This window comes from Nerophis lumbriciformis, linkage group LG09, assembly GCF_033978685.3.
Source record: "Nerophis lumbriciformis linkage group LG09, RoL_Nlum_v2.1, whole genome shotgun sequence".
In the NCBI taxonomy this organism is placed as follows: Eukaryota; Metazoa; Chordata; class Actinopteri; order Syngnathiformes; family Syngnathidae; genus Nerophis; species Nerophis lumbriciformis.
In genome coordinates, this window is record NC_084556.2 from 42,513,682 (window position 1) to 42,534,988 (window position 21,307).

At 36.9% G+C, this 21,307-nt stretch overlaps 1 long non-coding RNA gene across 1 annotated transcript; it reads right to left on the bottom strand.

The window, feature by feature from the left end:
- Positions 1-1,582: 1,582 nt before the first annotated feature.
- On the bottom strand, positions 1,583-6,685 carry LOC140679013 (uncharacterized). Its single transcript, XR_012050596.1, has 3 exons — positions 6,543-6,685; positions 1,920-2,147; positions 1,583-1,816 (listed from the first exon to the last, which is right to left on the bottom strand). It is a non-coding gene; the product is annotated as an uncharacterized lncRNA (long non-coding RNA).
- Positions 6,686-21,307: the final 14,622 nt, after the last annotated feature.

Genomic DNA, 21,307 nt, shown 5'->3' on the forward strand with positions numbered 1-21,307 from the left:
CAATAAAAATGTATTCAAACATAACTCCTAAAACAAATATGCAAAATGTCTAACAATGCCTGGAATAATGTATCTTTGTGAGTTTTACTAGAAAAAATATTATTTTGTAAGGTTTGCAAAAACACAAATTAGTTTTTTTTAACTCAATATGACAGTATAACTGTCATACTAAATATGAAAGTTTTATAAAAATAACTCCAAAACCAAACATGCAATATGCCTGAAAATGCCTGGAATAATGTATCTATGTGAGTTTTACTAGAATCAAGTGTTTTTGTAAGGCTTGCAAATACAAAAATTAGGTTTTACTCAATATGACAGTATAACTGTCACACTCAATATGACAGTTATTTAAACATAACTATTAAAACCAAGCATGCAAAATAGCTAAACAAAATGCCTGAAATAATGTATCTGTGAGTTTTACTCGAACTATATGCTTTTTTTAAGGCTTTCTTTTTCTTAATATGACAGTAATGTTCTTAGAATCTTGAGATATTGCGAAAAAAGCAATACAAATGTATTCAAACATAACTCCAAAACCAAATATGCAATATGTCTAAAAATGCCTTGAGTAATGTATCTCTGTGAGTTTTAATACAAAAAATGATCCTTTGTAAGGTTGGCAAAGACACAAATTATTTGTTTTACTCAATGTGAGTATAACTGTCATACTAAATATGAAAGCTATATAAACATAACTCCAACACCAAACATGCAATATGTCTAAAAATGCCTGTAATAGTGTATCTATGTGAGTTTTAGTCACAGGCAATTACAGTGTCTGTTAGTCCGGGTGAGGAGTCAGTTAAGCTAGAACTAGCTAGCACCAGGCTGGAAATCCCTGCACATTATTTCTCCTAGAAAAATACACAACTCACTTAATGTTTTTTCTGCAGTGACTGTGCCAGAGGTGGACATGCATTCGACTGAGGTGGCAAATTATAATGCGTTCAGTGTATCGCAGCACCAAGCAAACAATCTGAAGTTTCCCGTCATATCAATTCCTAGATATGGTCGAAATTATTTAAAGCGCACTACGCAAAAAAACGCAACATTATTAATATTACTACTACGTATAACTTTAACAAAAATTCCCCAAAACAGCCCACTACCTATAAAATGGGCTTTTTAAACATAAGATCATTGTCTCCCAAAACGTTCTAAGTTAATGAGGTCATTAGAGACAACAATCTTAACGTCATTGGTCTCCACAAAACCTGGCTCAAACCAGACAATTTTTTTGCACTGAACTATTTGAATGTGCATGGATGTTCAATCAGTTGTTTATTTCTAAAATAAATAAACAACTGATGCAAAACTAAGTAATTTCAAATGGCAACTTTCTGGCTTTAAGAAACACTAAAATAAAATAAAATAAAATAAAAATATGGTAGTCTGTAAGAGTTAAATTTTTAGATCAAGCAGTGAAAAATGTATGGAATCACTCAATTCTTGTTGTGTTCAGAGAAGGGAAGGAGGCGAAACCAGGGCAGAACTGCGGTTTACAAGGTTTATTTCAAACCTTTGATGAACATGTGGCGTATGCTACTCAAAGTGAGTGAGTGTTGACTATGTGTAAAATTAATAATGTAAATGTTACCAAGGGTTGTTGTCTGTGAGTGTTGGTTGTATCTTTCGTCAAATTCCAAGGGGGCAAGGCGAAGAAGCAGTTCGTGGACAGGCAAGAGGTCGTGGGCAGGAGCAAGGCAACATGGTCTGGGTCCGAGCAGGGAGGTCGTGGATCGAGGAGGGCAGTCAGGAATCCGGATGGGTGTCGAGTAACAAGGCACGATCACGGAGGACAGGGGAGTCACTGTGAAAACACAAAAAGACATGAACCAGGGAGACACGGAGAGATAGAGCAAAGCAAAGGTGAGGAAATCACGGGGGAAGGGAATGCCAGACGTGATGCTTACTGGAAGGTTAGCGATGTTCTGGCGAAGGTTCCTCGGGTTCGCTGGTCTTTATGTCGCTCCCCTTCATCAAGTCCAGGTGTGTTGATTATTGAATGTCTGTAGGCTTGTTGCTGCGTGGGCGTGCTGCGCTCAGCACGAGCAGGGGTGTGTCCGAGCGAGCTGTCAGCGGAGGCGCCGGCAGCTCCAGTTGCTGAGGAAACGCGGGTTCGACTACGCGTCGTGACAATTCTGACAAAAATATTGTTGAATCACCCAAAATGTTTTTTTCCGAAGATAACACTTCCATCAAATTAAATGTGTTTATTAGTATGCAGTTAAAAATTTGTGTTCACTGCGTGGAGAGCTGTTGCTGGATAGACATGAATCATGACTCCCACACAAGCGATGTCAATTGACACATAGGACAGGATTATCAAACTTCTTCAAGAAGGTAAATCATCATGCAATGTTGCAAAATATGTTGATTGTTCAGTCAGCTGTGGTTAAAATCTGGATTACAAACAACATGGGAAGGTTGTAACAGGCAAGCATACTGGTAGACCAAAGAAAAAATTAAAGCGTCGAGACGGAAAAGTTAAAGCAGTATGTCTTGGAAAAAGACAATGCACAGCAAAACAATGGGTGTCACTGTCAGTGACCAAACTGTAACAAACCACCTGAAGGATTTTTTTAAATTTAGATTTCATTGCAGAAATGCTAAATGAAATCTGTCATAAACGACTAAACAGAAAAACACATGGTTACGGCAGGCTAAGGAAAATCAACTGTGAATTATGGATGGCTGGATGAATTTCATATTGAGTAATTAATTGCAATCTGTGAGGTGATTATGCAGGAACTTTTGTGTGGTGCTGTTCCAATGAGATTTATGAAGACTGACTGCCAAAAGAAAACATGCATATGTCTACAGTCATTGATGATATATAGGGCTGCATGTCAGGTAATGGCACTGGGGAGATGAGATGGTTGTCATTAAATCTTCAATAAATGCACAAGTTTACTTTGACATTTTGGACAGTAATTTCTCATTCCATCAATCAAAAGGATGTTTGAAACATAATTTTTCAAGAGGATAATCCATCTTTTCATAGAGCAAAAACTGTAAAAACGTTCCTTGAAGAAAGATACCTAAGGTCAATGTCATGGCCTGCAAATAGTCTGATTCCAATTGAAAATCTCTTGTGAACACTCATAAGGACAATAAAACCACAAGGCCAAGCAGAATCACAGGAGACAGTGCCGCGCTCATTGATATTATTTTTACTAATTATTTTAATATTAAAACTACAAGTCTTGTCCTAACTTTCTTGTTGTCTCTTTTGCACTGCTCTTTAATATCTGAACAATAGAATTGATCATCTGGTCTCTCAAACAAATTGACAAGATTTTGAGTTTGGGGGAACCTGTCTGGTGGACAAGGCAGACTGTTGGCGACCCTTTCAGTTGAGGACGTTGAAGTTATCTACTTATTCGGAGTCATAATAAAAGGACATCTGCTAATTGGAGTAAGCGTTGCCCTAGTGTATCCACAAATTGGAAGATGCTGGCAGTTACCTGTAGCTCGCCACAAATGATTGGAGGATGCGAGCAAAACTGTGAGCAGGCAGACGTTTGCAAGTGTGATGGGACACAAGTAGGGGATTTTATTTGTTTATGTTTCATTGCCATGCATGTCTTTGAGTGTTTTTATTGTTGTGGATTTTAATTGCATGTTTTTACATTTTAGAATTTGATTGTATTGTTAATTGCATGTTTTTATTCTTTGTAGACTTTGCTGGCATTTTAAGACTTTGCTTCTTTTAGCTTGGTGCCCCTGACAACCAAAGTGCCCAATCGAACGGCACCTGAAATCAGACGCACCTGTGGAGCATTATGGCTGCCCACATTTAAAGAGGAAGAGCGACCGAGGAAGGAAGAGGGGGAAGCGACAGGAGGGGGAAGCGACCGTAGAAGATCAACAGACTTGATAAGGAGGACCGGGTGAACGCGCGCAGGTTGGGAATCCCCAGGACTACCCAGCAGACCCGCAGGCTACCGGAGCGAACCCCCAGAATCCCACAACACGCAGGGGCAGAGGAAACTCTGCCTCCAAAGTAAGTGTCGTGCCTTGTGGATTTGCGGGGGTATTCAACTGCCTTGGGCTGTGGGCTTGCGGCTTGTGCGTCGTGCGCTGGCTGTGTGGTTCTGTGAGCAGGAGTGTTCGGGACCCGGAGACCTGCGGTGACCCCCGGGAGAGACCAAGAGGCGGAGCGAGCCGGGACAAGTACGGCCACGTAAGTCCCGCGAGTGACCAGAGACTGGCGAGGAGGGTGGGCGTACCCAATACGCCTACGCAGAATTACAGCAGGGGCAGGGGAAACCCTGCCTTGTGTGTAAGTGTGACGTCGGCCCTGAGAGCATCTCCGTGTTTTTAAAATATTTTATCCCCGTGGCCTGCCTCCGATTTTAATTTGTGTGCAGGAGGCCACCGTGGAAGTGAGCGGAGCCAGGACACTGACCACGCCTGTCGCGGCATGTACACTGACCATATTATTGTTTACCAATTGGTATTTTTAGTGTTATTAACTTGACTGTTTTTAATTTGTATTGTAATAAATTGTGAATCAGCATCATTATATTTCCTTATTTTGGGACTGTTGCTCTCACTGAATTGGGTTCTTAATATTTATATTAGTTTTTATCAAAATTTTATTAGATTTTAAATTTCCACCACTCGGGTCCATCACACAAGTGTGGACTATATTGCAAACTTGGTGACATCTGGAGACGCCGTCTGCTCTGATGGTGATGTATGATGAATTTGAGTACCAGAAATATACAATTAGAGTGAAAAGTTTGATCTGGATTGTTTTCCCTGACTGCGAGCGACGTGGAGGTTGCTGCTTCAAGACTCTCCCAGAGGACAGTGCAGCGAAGATCCAACAAACTCCTTCCCTGTCTCTCATGGACATACACCTGTTTGTTGACTTTTTTTCGACTGACATGGCCGTGCTATCGCAATTGCGAGAGCACCAAGGTCACGTAACGGAGACAGGCTGCAGCCATATACACATATGCATCCACAAAAAAATACACGCCACACACACACACATACCCCACCCTGCATTCCGCCTTCGAGGCTTCACCCCACGTGGTATGACGGGAAAAACAGAGCAGCGCCCTTTTTTTGGATTTTCTCACCAAATACTACTATTGTAACTATGTTTGTGCAAGTAGTGCGTGTATAAAATAAAAACATTAAGTAGCAAATCTTTAAAGAAAATAATACAGTGGAATGTTGAACATCCATCATTTTTTGTCAATGACCTTTAAAATTAAGTAATGTTAAATTGTTTATGAAAAACTTCCAGATGACTGTCAATGTAAGTGCAATTTATTCTACCACATTACTATTTTTGTATTTATTCAAGTAAGGCAGGAGAAAAAAAAATTGTTCCAATTTACTGCTACTTCAAGCGAAGCAGTTTTACACTAAAAAGTCAGCAATGCTTGAGTTGGTAGAGCGTCGTAGCAAAAACAAAACCGAGAACTGAGTACCGTGCTGCAAGACTTCCTGGATTACAAGCCTCATCAAACAGGAAGGCAGATGCTACTTTGTCAAAGGCACAGCTGAGCGATAAATTCTTTTTCGCACACATTGCAGCCTTGTTGCGGCTTACAAACTATCGCTTTTTGCCCTTATTTGGAAATGGCAACTTATTCACCAGCAACTCCAGTGACCTCGACTGAAAGGCTTTAGATGCCATTTATAAAGGGGGGTGGGGGGTAAGACAACTTCCTTTTTTTGGAGCTATGGCTGGCCATGAGAATTTCACTTCCTTTCTTTACAAACGACATCTTAAGTTTGTGTTTGATAGTAAACGTCCTGCTTGCGCTTTGGAGGTGTATTTGTGTGTGTGGGGGGTGGGGTGGGGGGGTTATTTAAGCTGGCTGCCGGCTCAGATAAGTTCTATCACAACAAGCAGCCAAGGGTTTTTTGTTTTTTTTAAACACAGGGAGTCAGGATCCCTTCCTGGCTGAGAAGATGTTTTACTTGCAGCAGGAGAACGTCTACTTTGCTTCAAACAGGTAGCAATGTTTTCCTCCATATACGTGTTGGTTTCCCACAGGTATGTATGTTGTATGGTTGTAGGTGGGAAACTGCACTAGCTCCCAAGTAGGCCTCTTTATGTGACTTCACACGCACACACACACACACACACACACACACACACACACACACACACACACACACACACACACACACACACCTATATATTAAAAAAAAAACTCCAGTGTTTGCCTCACAGCTGTGGACTGACCTGGCTGAGCCCAGGAAAAGAAAATCCCCCTATGACTACAAATTTTCCCCCAGTTGGGGTCTTTTGAGTTTTACACAAATGGAAAATAAGTTTAACTTCTCAATCAGAGGTGCCTAAAGTAGGGCGCAAGTTGTTCACAACAAAAGTAATTCATATTCACACTGACCTCTTTCATGATCACACAGTAATTGATGACATGTCTGCAAGGCTACCGAGTTTGCCATCTTTTGAACATGACAATATGCACTACCTTAAATATTACCTCCAATAATTATTACTTGGGGCAGCACGGTGGAACAAAGGGTTATTGCGTATAACTCACAATAAGAAGGTCCTGGGTTCGATCCCCGGGCTCGGGTCATTCTGTGTGGAGTTTGCATGTTCTCCCCGTGACTGCGTGAGTTTCCTCCAGGTACTCCGGATTCCTCCCACCTTCAAAGACATGCACCCGGGGATAGGTTAATTGGGCCCTAAGAAGATTATGTGCCTCCAAAAAAGAGGGGTCAGCGGGGACTGCGGAAAATGACGTCACACTCATAGGGCATGGCCTAAACCGGAAACAGGAAGTATATGTCATAACCGTCCGCCTTTTTAATTTTGTAGTTTTTACTAATAAACCCGCCATCTTGGTTGTAGTCGATAAGTCATCATGATGTATGATTCCTACAGGCAGAACGGGGTATTACAAATTGAAGTTTTTTAAGCTGTCCGCCATTTTAGTTGTAGTACTTACAGCAGCTATACTGTTTTTAAGCCTTTAATCCACCCTACCAAATGTATTATTTAATTTGATTAGAGTGATTTATAATTTTTTAATTCAATGTATTATTTTTAGTTCAGGTAAATAGTGCATCATTCACATCACATCACATCACATCACATCATCTGCTCAGTGGCCTTGTGGTTAGAGTGTCCGCCCAGACACCGGTAGGTCGTGAGTTCAAGCCCCGGACTATAAAAATGGGACCCATTACCTCCCTGCTTGGCACTCTTCAGCAAGGGTTGGAATTGGGGGTTAAATCACCGAATGATTCCTGGGCCCGGCCACCGCTGCTGCTCACTGCTCCTCCGTGGAGATGGGTCAAATGCAGAGGATAATTTCACCGTACCGAGTGTGTGTGTGACAATCATTGGTCTTTAACTTTAACTTTTACTTTATTTCAACCCATTTACAAAAGTTTATTTCTATGCCAAGCTAAACCCATATATTATCTTATTGTAGCTGTCTACCAATGCTGCTTTTGTAGCGGATTTTAGTTATAATAAGTTAATATAACTTAAATAAAAGGTTATTTACTATTTTTTCTTATTTTAAAAGTATTGTCTACTTTTTGTCCTAAATAAAAGTTTCTAAAGTATCTTCCTTATGGTAATTAGTGTATTTACGCCACTATTTCACAACATTTTAACCCAATTACAAAAGGTTATTTTCATGCCATGCCAAACCCATATATTATCTTATTTTAGTTGTCTTGTAGGCTTCTTTTGTAATGGATTTGAGTTGTAATAGATATGTATAACTTAATATAACTTAAATAAAAGTTAATTTAAATAGTTTTTCTTAAATTAGTCATGTCTAATTTTTGTCTTGAATAAAAGTGAACTGTTTAACCTATTTTAACAAAATAATTTATGCTGTATTAGGCTGTTTTGATCTTAAATAAACGTTGATTGTTTTACCTCATATTAAAACTATGATATTGTATTCTTTGTATCTTAAATAAAAGTGTATTTACTATGTCTTAAATAAAAGTTTCTAAACGTTTTTCTTTCTTGTAAATTATTGTAATGTATAAAGGTTGTTTTGTCTTAGAAGTTAATGAGCTATTATTCTATTTGAAAATAATATTTCAGTTTTCCATCCATCCCATCCATTTTCTACCGCTTGTCCCTTTCAAGGTCACAGGGGTGGTGTTTTCTTGTGTCTTAAATATAAATTAATGAAACTATTGTTCTCATTTTAATATTATAATTATGTATACTATTATCTTAAATAAAAGTTTTAAAATGTCTATCTGAAAGACTAATTTAACTATTTTAACATCATGTCTATTTTTAGTCAATTTAACTATAAAGTTGACACGCTATTTTTAAAGGTACACTATTAGCTAAAAGACTAATGAAACAATCTACACAATATCTGTATTTGTTTGCTACTAGCTGTAAGACTAATTAATTATTTTTAACCCTATACTATTAGCTATAACACTAATGAATTCATTTAAACATTATTTGTATACTGCGATGAGGTGGCGACTTGTCCAGGGTGTACACCGCCTCCCGCCCGATTGTAGCTGAGAAAGGCTCCAGCGCCCCCCGCGACCCCAAAGGGAATAAGCGGTAGAAAATGGATGGATGGATTATTTGTATATCTCTACCATTAGCAATTAACTTTAATGACATCCAGTCACAGAAATGCAAAACTTAAATTTGGTTGGTGTATTTTGTTCAAAGTTGAATCAAAGTCTCAGCTCTCATCGCTTCTCCTCAACTGTCTGGGGCCCATCAGGAAAACCCACACCACTAGAACAGTCCCCACTTCTCTCTCTCCCCCACCTCTTCACCCACACAGTCACACATTCAGCACGCAAGCACACAAATAGAATAGAATAGAATAGAAAAGAAAGTACTTTATTGATCCCTGGGGGAAATTCAGCTCAAAATAAGAACAAGACCTCACACCGATTGTTTAAACAAATAACAAATGTCTACTATTTTTTTTTATTATACCCTAATTTTAGTCTAATGCACATTATTTTGAGTTTAAACCGTAACTCAAGATAGTATTGGATGTACCTACCTTTAAATAATCCCCAACATCCGACCCAAATAAGTAATTTCATTGTGTCATTTACTGGTGCCTAATTGATTCCTACTAAGAAAAAGTATTTTGTCCCTTTACTATTTTGCTTTATGGATATATGATGAATTAACTTGATGTTATGTATATCAAAATAGCAGTAATGTCGAAGCCACATAGTTGTTTTGAACAATAATTAACCCATTATTTTTAATTGTCTGTCATTACACTGTAGGAATATTGGTATTTTCCCTCTATTTCTATTTATTCTTTACATTTTTATTATACATATCGTGAATTCAAGTTGCATTAGAAGTGTATTCAGGTTAGATTTCAGGGTTTATTTCGACTGTATTAGCTTAAATAAAGGTTTATGAGCTCATTTTAATAGCATTATATATTCCTAATTACAAGTTTATGAACTATATTCCTTATTTTAAAAGTATAATTTTGTATACAATTGTCTTTAATGACTATTTTTCATATTTTAATAGCATTGTATTGCCTTCTTGTTCTTTTTTTTACTTGAAATACAACAGTTTGATTTAAATTTTGTATTCCGCTCTTCTTAAAGTAGTATTTAATTTGTAATTCTTAAGCCGCTCTACTTAAAGTTGTTAATTGGATCGAGTTAATAGATTTATCTCTCCAAGGAAAGCCCAATGTGTTTTTCATCAATTAATTTATTTTCCTATCCCTTACTCCCCACAAGGCAATGCACACCCTTAAACATTACCTTTTGTTATCCTTTGGTACTTTAGCTCTATGTTAAGCTCATTGTCTCGTTGCAAGGTGACCTATAGCTCACCTGTCTTAAATAATGCCATTTATTATCCTCATAAATACAGAAGATCCAATAGTGTCCTTGACGATATCCATCCATCCATTCATTTTCTACCGCTTGTCCCTTTTGGAGTCGAGGGGGGTGCTGGAGCCTATCTCAGCTGCATTCGGGCAGAAGGCAGTGTACACCCTGGACAAGTCGCCACCTCATCACAGGGCCAACACAGATAGACAGACAACATTCACACGAACCCCTTGTTCCACCGTGCTGCCCCTTGACAATATAATTTGGTTAATTATATCGGGAATCTACAACTATTCAGTATGGTAAAGGTTCCTCTTCTAACTACTTCTACAAATAATTCTATAGTCATTTAAACAGCTGGATGTTATTGTGACATGCAATTACAAAAGCATAAGCAGAGTTATTTGTAACTAACATAGCCTCACTTTCTCCTAAATGCTAACATTCTTCCTTCATAAGTTCATTCAAACTTCATCAGCACTCGCTTAAAAGCATAACTGACAAGTTAGGGATACCTTATTCATTACACATAGCTAAAATATGTTTTAATATGAATTACTTATGTTGTTGATTTTTAGCTACTATCAGTGTAGTCAGGGTTAGAGTAATATTGTATCATGATCTGTCACATAATATCACTTCTTGTTTTGAGTTTTTTGGTGTTTTCCTGTGTTTTGGGTCTTAGTTCTAGCGCTCTTAATGTGGCTGTTTTTCCTGTTTTCCTTGTGTGTTCCTGCAGGCAGCTTCATCCCCGCCTCTGAGCGTCTGCTCAGCGCAAACATTTTATTTTATTATTACGACCATCTAAGTTGAGTCTCTATTGTAAACCTTTGCTTGACTTTGTGAATGTCTATTCATGTGGAGGCTTTTCCTGCCACCCTTCTCTGTGTTTAAGTCTCTGTCGCTGGGGAACTCCGTTCTGTAGTTAGTAGTTTCGGTCTGCATAGCCTCTCGTATGCCTTGGGACAACCCCAATTTTGCCTATTTTCGGTCCCTTGATTACATTTTTTTTTTTAAATTGCAAGCTACCTCCCTCGCACCAAATATCGTTGTGATGCCATTTTATTTTATTTGCATTTCAAAAGCTGAGGTATTACACAATTACGACGACAATTTAATGTTGGTGTACGTTAATTGTCTTAACAACAATTATATTGCAGACTATTTACATTCTAAGACTATACTTTACTAAAATACAAGTTACACATGAGCATGCCGTTGCATGTCCTTATGCCATCAGGCCTAATGGTCCGCGCGAGGACACGCCCACATTGAACAGATAGTTAGAACAACACGATCATACTAAACACAAGAACACATCACTTAGAGACCAACACAGGGCTTTGTGATCAAATCAATATGGATCACTCAGCTGGTAAATCCTAAAAATACACTCACCAATAATAAAGACTATATATATTTTCTCATACCATACAGTTTTTAAAGCTTATTTTTTATTTATCTTAATACAGAGATGCTATAAAGGAATCAACGGAAGTAAAAAAAAAAAGCATGGCAAAGGTGCATAATCGACTTGAACACCGACCGCATTGTCACATTGGAATGGATGGACATTAGAGATGTCCGATAATGGCTTTTTTGCCGATATCCGATATTCCGATATTGTCCAACTCTTAATTACCGATTACGATATCAACCGATACCGATATATACAGTCGTGGAATTAACACATTATTATGCCTAATTTTGTTGTGATGCCCCGCTGGATGCATTAAACAATGTAACTTTACCATGAATTGATTAACGTGGACCCCGACTCAAACAAGTTGAAAAACTTATTCGGGTGTTACCATTTAGTGGTCAGTTGTACGGAATATGTACTGTACTGTGCAATCTACTAATACACGTTTCAATCAATCAATCAAAAACAAGGTTTTCCAAAATAAGAGAACAACTTCAACTGGAGATCGCAAAAAGCCGCTGCCTGACCAGGGCTCAGAAAATCTGCAAAGACTCCTCCCACCCCCACCAAGGACTGTTTTCACTGCTGGACTCTAGAAAGAGGTTCCGCAGCCTCCGAAGCAGAACCTCCAGGTTCTGTAACAGCTTCTTCCCTCAAGCCGTTAGACTCTTGAACGCATCATAATTAAATTGTCCCCTCAACTCCCCCCAAAATGGATTAACTCGCTGGAATAAAAAAGACAATACAACATACATCCATAAACGTGGACGCATGTGAAAAAGTGCAATATATTTATCTGTACAGTAATCTATTTATTTATTTATATATATTTATTTATTTTATATATACATTTATATATTATTTATATATATTTATTTATTTATATATGCACCTTATTGCTTTTTTATCCTGCACTACCATGAGCTTATGTAACGAAATTTCGTTCTTATCTGTGCTGTAAAGTTCAAATTTGAATGACAATAAAAAGGAAGTCTAAGTCTAAGTCTAAGTCTAAGTCTAACTCCAGTTATGGAAAAAAGTGCCAACATGGCACTGCCATATTTATTATTGAAGTCACTAAGTGCATTATTTTTTTCAACATGCCTCAAAACAGCAGCTTGGAATTTGGGACATGCTCTCCCTGAGATAATCCTGATACCCACTACAACTATGGGAAATACTATACTTTGACTTTCACAAAATGCAATATTTGTTTTTTTAAACCTGTCTCAAAACAACAGCTACAAAAACAATGAAGGCACACAGCTTCAGTCCGGAGTATACTAGACCATACTTGCCAACCTTGAGACCTTCAAAATCGGGAGATGGGGGGGGTGTTGAGGTGGGCGGGGTTGGGGTGGGGGCGGGGTTTGGTGGTAGCGGGGGGGTGTATATTGTAGCGTCCCGAAAGAGATAATGCTGAAAGGGGATCTGGGTATTTGTTCTGTTGTGTTTATGTTGTGTTACGGTGCGAATGTTCTCCCGAAATGTGTTTGTCATTCTTGTTTGGTGTGGGTTCACAGTGTGGCGCATATTTGTAACAGTGTTAAAGTTGTTTATACGCCACCCTCAGTGTGACCAGTATGTCTGTTGATCAAGTATGCCTTGCATTCACATATGTGTGTTTAAAAGCCGCATATGTTATGTGACTGGGCCGGCATGCTGTTTGTATGGAGGAAAAGCGGACGTGACGACAGGTTGTGGAGGACGCTAAAGGCAGTGCCTTTAAGGCACGCCCCCAATAATGTTGTCCGGGTGGCAATCGGGAGAATGGTTGCCCCGCGAGATTTTCTGGAGGGACACTGAAATTCGGGAGTCTCCCGGGAAAATCGGGAGGTTGAAACCGATACTGATAATTTCCGATATTACATTTTAAAGCATTTATCGGCCGGCCGATATTATTGGACATCTCTAATGGACATTTTGTCAAGGACGATACATTACACGTCCAACACACCCATAATAAGGACACTGAAATCATGGAAACATTTATTTAAAAAAAGACAGAACTTTGGCACCACCAACTGTTCCATATGATTTGATGGTCGTGAATGTTGTTCATATGTCTAAAATAACACTGTCGGGCATTTTTTTAATTGTGTTAACTCACCTATTCACATACAAAATTTCATACCTGTAACATTACAGCAGAGTTAACATCATTAAAAACAATAATTGAATTGAAAGCAAAACAGTCCGTATTAAAGCAGGGTCTCATGGTCATCCGATCATGATGTTTTTTATATTATTTTATTTTTATAGTTGTTTCAATATAATTTTTTTCATTCAATTGATCATTGTTTAAATATATGATATGATAACCGTAGCCCCAACCCTTAGTAAACGTTTTTAATTTGCTCGCCATAACATGTTTTCCTTCATAAATTGGTAATATATTTAATTATGCTAACCTTAAATATATTTTATGATGTACTAAATACAGCTCCTAATCCTAAATTATTATTTTTATAGTAGCTTTATTATTGTATTTGTTTAATTCATTAGATCGTTGTTTGAATTATGCTAACCCCAACCCTTAGCTTAAATGTTAACCATATATATTTTTTTCCCCCTTTTATAAGTTGAAAATATTTTTTCTAACCAACTTGTTTTTGAGTACGTCTTCTCTGTAAACACCCTTAATTGCTAAAATGTTTTCTTCATAAGTTGGAAATATTTTTTCTAACCTATTAGTTTTGAATTTCCTCATCGTTGTATACTTTCTTATTAAACCTAACTATTTTGTTGTGTATTTATTCCAGTCCTTTTTTTTTCCGAACTGGCAAAACATTTCTCAAAAGTGCCATTTTATTTTTCTAAAATCCATTTACTTTACACGGAAAGTGTGAACATTTTGTTTTCATCTTTGTTTCAAAGATGTTGCCCATTCTTGCAAACATTTTTTCCTAAATATTGTCTTTCTTTCAAAAATAGATTTTTTTAACCATCATGTATATCACTAACCCTAACACCTAATTGCTAGCTTTTTTTTTTTTTTTTTTTTACTGTTTATCAATGTTGTGCATAATTCCTAACCCTAACCCCTATTCCTTATGTTTAAATATCTGATGCTAAACATATCACCTTTTCCTTCATAAATTGGAAAAGCTAACCCTAACCATGACCCTAACCTTAAATATTTTTATGCTGTACTCAAATAAATACATCCAGTAACCACAACCCTTTTTAATTATAGTTTTTTAATAGTTTTAATATTTTATTTATTTAATTAATTATATTGCTATGTTTAAATAAATTATAAATTACCCCAACCCATTGTAAACTTGTTTTTAAATGCTAACCATAACATTTTTTTCCCTTCATAAGTTGGAAATGTCTCGTTTTGTAATCAACTTATTTTTGAGTACGCCTTAATTGCTAACAATTTTTCCTTCATAAGTAGGAAATATGTTTTAACTTATTGGTTTTGAATTTTTTCATCGTTGTACACTTTCTTAAACCTAACATTTTGCATGTTGTTTTTCTTTCAACAATATTTTATTTTTGTACTAAAAAAAATTAAATCATTATCACTTATTCTAACTATATGCACATTCTTAAATGCTAACCTTGTTTTCTTGGTCACACACCTTTATGCACAGCCTTAAATGCTAAACCTAACCCATTTTAATTTCATAAAGTAATAATTAGAATCTTTGTTCATAACCCTAACCATTCTTTCATTCCTAGAGTAGTGATTTGTATTATTAAGCTGCTTTTAATGCTGGACAATCCCTCGTACGATACAATTTGACAATCTCTCACATTTGAACACTGTATACTATTAAAATAATGTTTTAAATTAAAAAATATCAGTGCCAGTGATACTAAGCATGATTTTACAAATTGCACCGCTCAATTCTTTAAAATTTTACTCATTTATACTTTTGCATATATATATATATATGCAAATTGTGACATTACAATGATATACATTTTATTATTTGCATTGTATTATTTAAACGTTTAGACATACCGTATATAACACTGGTAGCAAACAAAACTAAGTGTTGCTTCTTTCACTTCTTTTCAGACGTGGCAAATAGTGTAACTGTAAACACTTGATGTGTAGTGCACCTGACATTCACTCGCAAAATAAAACCTCAGAATTACAAAAGACACTCTTTGTATGGCTTTTTCTACCATTACACAAAACAGATTTAAGAATAAAATAATTTATTGAAAATAACAAAAATAAGTGCACAGCAAAGTTGCAACAATCATTTGAAAAAAATTAACAGTCACTCTAATGTATTCGGTAATTGTATGCATGCGATCAAATATTCTCCGTGGGTTTGGAGATGCATCTCTGTATGTCCAGAGAGTGCAAAACATCAAAACATGTGCAAAATGTAATATTGCATGTTTCAATAACACATCAAATCTTTAATTACAACTCTGCAGGATACTAGTACTTGCTTGTATTCCTGTTAGTACTCAAGGCTTTACTGCTAAGACTTTGGGGTAATGTACTTCCTCTACAAGTACCAAAGCACAAACACTTACACACACACACACGCACACACACACACACACACACACACACACACACACACACACACACACACACACACACACACACACACATATATATATATATATATATATATATACAAGTATAAATGAGTAAAATTTCAAATAATTGAGCCATGCAATTTATAAAATCATGCTCAGTATCACTGGTACTGATATTTTTTAATTTTAAACATTATTCTAATGGCATACAGTGTTCAAATGTGTGAGACCGTCAAATTGTATCGTAAAACGGATTGTCCAGCATCAAAAGCAGCTTAAAAATACAAATCACTACTTTATGAATGAAAGAAGGGTTAGGGTTATGAAAAAAGATTCAAATTACTACGTTATGAAATAAAAATCGGTTAGGGTTAGCATTTAAGGATGTGCATAAAGGTGTGTGACTAAGAAAAAAAAGGGGGGTTAGCATTTAAGAATGTGCAAAAAGATGAGTGAGTTAGAAAAAAGTTAGGTTAAGTGCTAATGATGTTATTTGTTTTAGTAGAAAAATAAAATATTGTTGAAAGAAAAACGACATGCAAAATTTTAGGTCCAAAAATATTTTCAAAAATGTTAGCAATTAAGGAAGTTTACAGAGAAGCCGTACTCAAAAACAAGTTGGTTACAAAAAAGACATTTCCAACTTATGAAGGGAAAAAATGATATGGTTAGCATTTAAAAAAAAAGTTTACAATGGGTTGGGGTTAGCATAATTTATATAAACATAGTATTATAATGAATTAAAGAAATAACATAGAACAACTATTACAAAATGTAATAAACAAGGGTTGTGGTTAATCGATGTATTTATTTGAGTACATCATAAAAAATATTTAAGGTTATGGTTAGCATTTCCAACTTATGAAGGAAAAAGTGATATGGTCAGCATCATTTATTTAAACATAAGCAAAACATTGATCAACATTAAAAAGGTTAGGTGTTAGGGGTTAGCGTTAGTGATTTTACTTATTTTGGTAAAAAATATATATTTTTGAAAGAAAGACAATATGCAAGTTTAGGAAAACATTTTTGCAAGAATGGGCAAAATGTTCACTTTCCATGTAAAGTGAATGGATTTCAGAAAGATAAAAGCACTTTTGAGAAATGAAACTTTCATTTAAGACAATAGGATACAAAATTATACTTTTAAAATAAGGAAAATAGTTCATAAACTTTTAATTAGGAAGATATAATGCTATTAAAATGCTCATAAACCTATATTTAAGCTAAAACAGCTGAAATAAACCCTGAAATCTAGCCTGAATAAACTTCTAATTCAACTTGAATTCACGATATGTATATTAAACATGTAAAGAATAAATAGAAATAGAGGAAATATACCAATATTCTTACAGTGCAATGACAGACAATTAAAAATAATGTTTGAATTATTATCAAAAAAAACTATGTGGCTTCGACATTACTGCTATTTTGATATAATCAAACATAACATCAAGTTAAGTCATCATATACCCAGGAAAATAAAGCAAAATAGTAAAGGGACAAAATACTTTTTCTTGGTATCAATCAAGTTGGCTCCAGTAAATGACAATGGAATTACTTTCTTATATCGGATGTTGGGGATTATTTAAATATAAGAACATCTAATACTATCTTGAGTTACGGTTTATACTCAAAATAATGTGCATTAGACTAAAATTAGGGTAAAATAAAAAAAAGTAGACATTTTTATTTGTTTAAACAATGGGTGTGAGGCCTTGTGCTTATTTGTGTGACTGTGTGTGTGCACGTATGTGAGTGGAGAGGTGGGGGAGAGAGAGAGTGGGGACTGTTCTAGTGGTGTGGGTTTTCCTGATGGGCCCCAGACAGTTGAGGAGAAGCGATGAGAGCTGAGACTTTGATTCAACTTTGAACAAAATACACCAACCAAATTTAAGTATGTACTTTTATTTTTGCATATTCTGTGACTGGATGTCATTAAAGTTAATGGCTAATAGTAAATATATACAAATAATGTTTAAATTAATTCATTAGTTTTATAGCTAATAGTATAGGGTTAAGCTAGTAGCAGACAGATAGTGTGTAGATTGTTTCATTAGTCTTTTAGCTAATAGTGTACCTTTAAAAATAGCGTGTCGACTTTTGAGGTAAATTGACTAAAAATAGACATGATGTTAAAATTGTTACATTAGTCTTACAGATACAAGTTTACAATTTTTTGTTTAAGACAAGTATATGTAATTATAATTTTCAAATGCAGGGGTTAGTTCATATGCCTCACAATACGAAGGTCCTGGGTAGTCCTGAGTTCAATCCCGGGCTCGAGATCTTTCTGTGTGGAGTTGTCTCCCCGTGACTGCGTGGGTTCCCTCCGGGTACTACGGCTTCCTCCCACCTCCAAAGACATGCACCTGGGGATAGGTTGATTGGCAACACTAAATTGGCCTTAGTGTGTGGATGTGAGTGTGAATGTTGTCTGTCTATCTGTGTTGGCCCTGCGATGAGGTGGCAACTTGTCCAAGGTGTACGCCGTCTTCCGCCCGAATGCAGCTTAGATAGGCTCCAGCACCCCCCCCCCCCCCCCCCCCCCCGCGACCCCAAAAGTGACAAGCGGTATTGTTTCATTAGCTTTTATTAAAGACACAAGTAAACAGAAATTGCATTTTCAAATAGAAAAATAGCTCTTGAACTTTTAAGACAAAACAGCCTTTATACATCATAATACTTTTTACGAAAGAAAAAAGTTTAGAAACTTTTATTGAAGACATAGTAAATACACTTTTATTTAAGATAAAAAGTATACAAAATAATATTTTTAATATGAGAAAAACAATCAACTTTTATTTAAGATAAAAACAGCCTATATACTTTTAAAATAGGTTAAACAGTTCACTTTTAATTAAGACAAAAAGTTGACAATGCTAATTTAAGAAAAAAATAGTAAATACACTTATATATATATTTAAGTTATATTAAGTTATACATATCTATTACAACTCAAGTCCGTTACAAAAGCAGCATTGGTAGTACAAGACAACTAAAATAAGACAATATATGGGTTTGGCATGGCATAAAAATAAACTTTTGTAATTGGGTTAAAATGCTGTGAAATAGTGGCCTAAATAAACTAATTATCATAAGGACGATACTTTAGAAACTTAAAGACAAAAATTAGACAATACTTTTAAAATAAGAAAAAAATAGTATACAACCTTTTTTTTTAAGTTATATTAACTTATGCATATCTATTATAACTCAAATCTGCTACAAAAGCAGCATTGGTAGTACGAGACAACTAAAATAAGATAATATATGAGTAAAGCTTGGCAAAGAAATACACTTTTGGAAATGGGTTAAAATGCTGTGAAATAGTGGCGTAAATGCACTATTTACCTTAACTAAAAATAAGAGTGAATTAAAAATGATAAATTACTGTAATCAAATTAAACAATACATTTTATAGGGTGGACTAAAGCCTTAAAAAGAGTATAACTGCTGTAAATACTACAACTAAAATGGCGGCCAGCTTAAAAAAATTCAACTACTTCCTGCCTGTAGGAATCATAAATCATAATGCCGTATCGACTACAACCAAGATGGCTGGTTTATTAGTAAAAACTACCAAATTAAAATGGCGGGCGGATATGATGTATACTTCCTGTTTCCGTTTTAGGCCATGCCCTATGAGTGTGACCTCATTTCCCGCAGTCCCCGCTGACCCCCCTTTTTTGGAGGTACGTGGAAGCCACGCCCACTTCCACTTGTCCAGGGTGGGCTCTGTAGTTCTTCTAAACTTGACGACAAAGAGAACCCATGCAATCATGGGGAGAACATGCAAACTCCAACCACTCCAGCCACTGGGGATAGGCTGATTGACAACACTAAATTGGCCCTAGTGTGTGAATGTGAATGTGAAGTGTTAGTCTCTCTATCTGTTTGCCCTGTGATGAGCTGGCGGCTTGTCTGGGGTGTACCCTGCTCAGCTCAGACGGGCTCCAGGCCCCCCGCGGTCCCGAAATGGACAAGTGATAGAAAAGGGATGGATGGATATGTTACACTAGTTAGCTTTGTCACCTATGACAGAAAGTTGTACGCGGTTTTGTTTAGACAGCTTAGCATATACTGACCTACATTCAGTTTGAGCATCTTTCATGTACAAACTGTTACACACGCATGCGACCAATCCTATTTAGTGAATATTTTGATACATCTATATTTAAATGTTTTTATTTGAGAGCTATATTTATTGGAGAATCACTGGCAAGCAGTTTGTAATTTCCACGATCTTATTTGAAAAATAATTAAGATGTGCACACACAAGCTGAAATAATTGTACCGACCTGATGTTAATGTAGGTCAATAGATTAGCTTTGTGTTATAAGTGACACAGCAATTTAGTTGTGTAGCTAGTAATAATGAATTAATTATTTCTATTTTGACAATATTTCGAGGGCCAGTAAAAAAAAAAAAGGTTGTCGGCCAAACGTGAATTCACAGAAACAACATTGCTGTGCTTTGACTGACGTTGAGGAGAATTGTTCATGATTGTATCAATCAATCAATCAATCAATCTTTATTTATATAGCCCTAAATCACAAGTGTCTCAAAGGGCTGCACAAGCCACAACGACATCCTCGGTACAAAGCCCACATACGGGCAAGGAAAAACTCACCCCAGTGGGACGTCGATGTGAATGACTATGAGAAACCTTGGAGAGGACCGCATATGTGGGTAACCCCCCCCCTCTAGGGGAGACCGAAAGCAATGGATGTCGAGTGGGTCTGACATAATATTGTGAGAGTCCAGTCCATAGTGGATCCAACATAATAGTAAGAGTCCAGTCCATAGTGGGGCCAGCAGGACACCATCCCGAGCGGAGACGGGTCAGCAGCGCAGAGATGTTCCCTGCCGATGCACAGGCGAGCGGTCCACCCCGGATCCCGACTCTGGACAGCCAGCACTTCATCCATGGCCACCGGACCTGTGCCCCCCCCCCCCCCCCCCCCCCCCCCCCCTCAAGGAAAAGGGGAGCAGAGGAGAAAAGAAAAGAAACGGCAGATCAACTGGTCTAACAGGGGGGCTATTTAAAGGCTAGAGTATACAAATGAGTTTTAAGATGGGACTTAAATGCTTCTACTGAGGTAGCATCTCTAATTGTTACCGGGAGGGCATTCCATAGTACTGGAGCCCGAATAGAAAACGCTCTATAGCCCGCAGACTTTTTTTGGGCTCTGGGAATCACTAATAAGCCGGAGTTCTTTGAACGCAGATTTCTTGCCGGGACATATGGTACAATGCAATCGACAAGATAGGACGGAGCTAGACCGTGTAGTATTTTATACATAAGTAGTAAAACCTTAAAGTCACATCTTAAGTGCACAGGAAGCCAGTGCAGGTGAGCCAGTATAGGCGTAATATGATCAAACTTTCTTGTTCTTGTCAAAAGTCTAGCAGCCGCATTTTGTACCAACTGTAATTTTTTAATGCTAGACATAGGGAGCCCCGAAAATAATACGTTACAATAGTCGAGACGAGACGTAACGAACGCATGAATAATGATCTCAGCGTCGCTAGTGGATA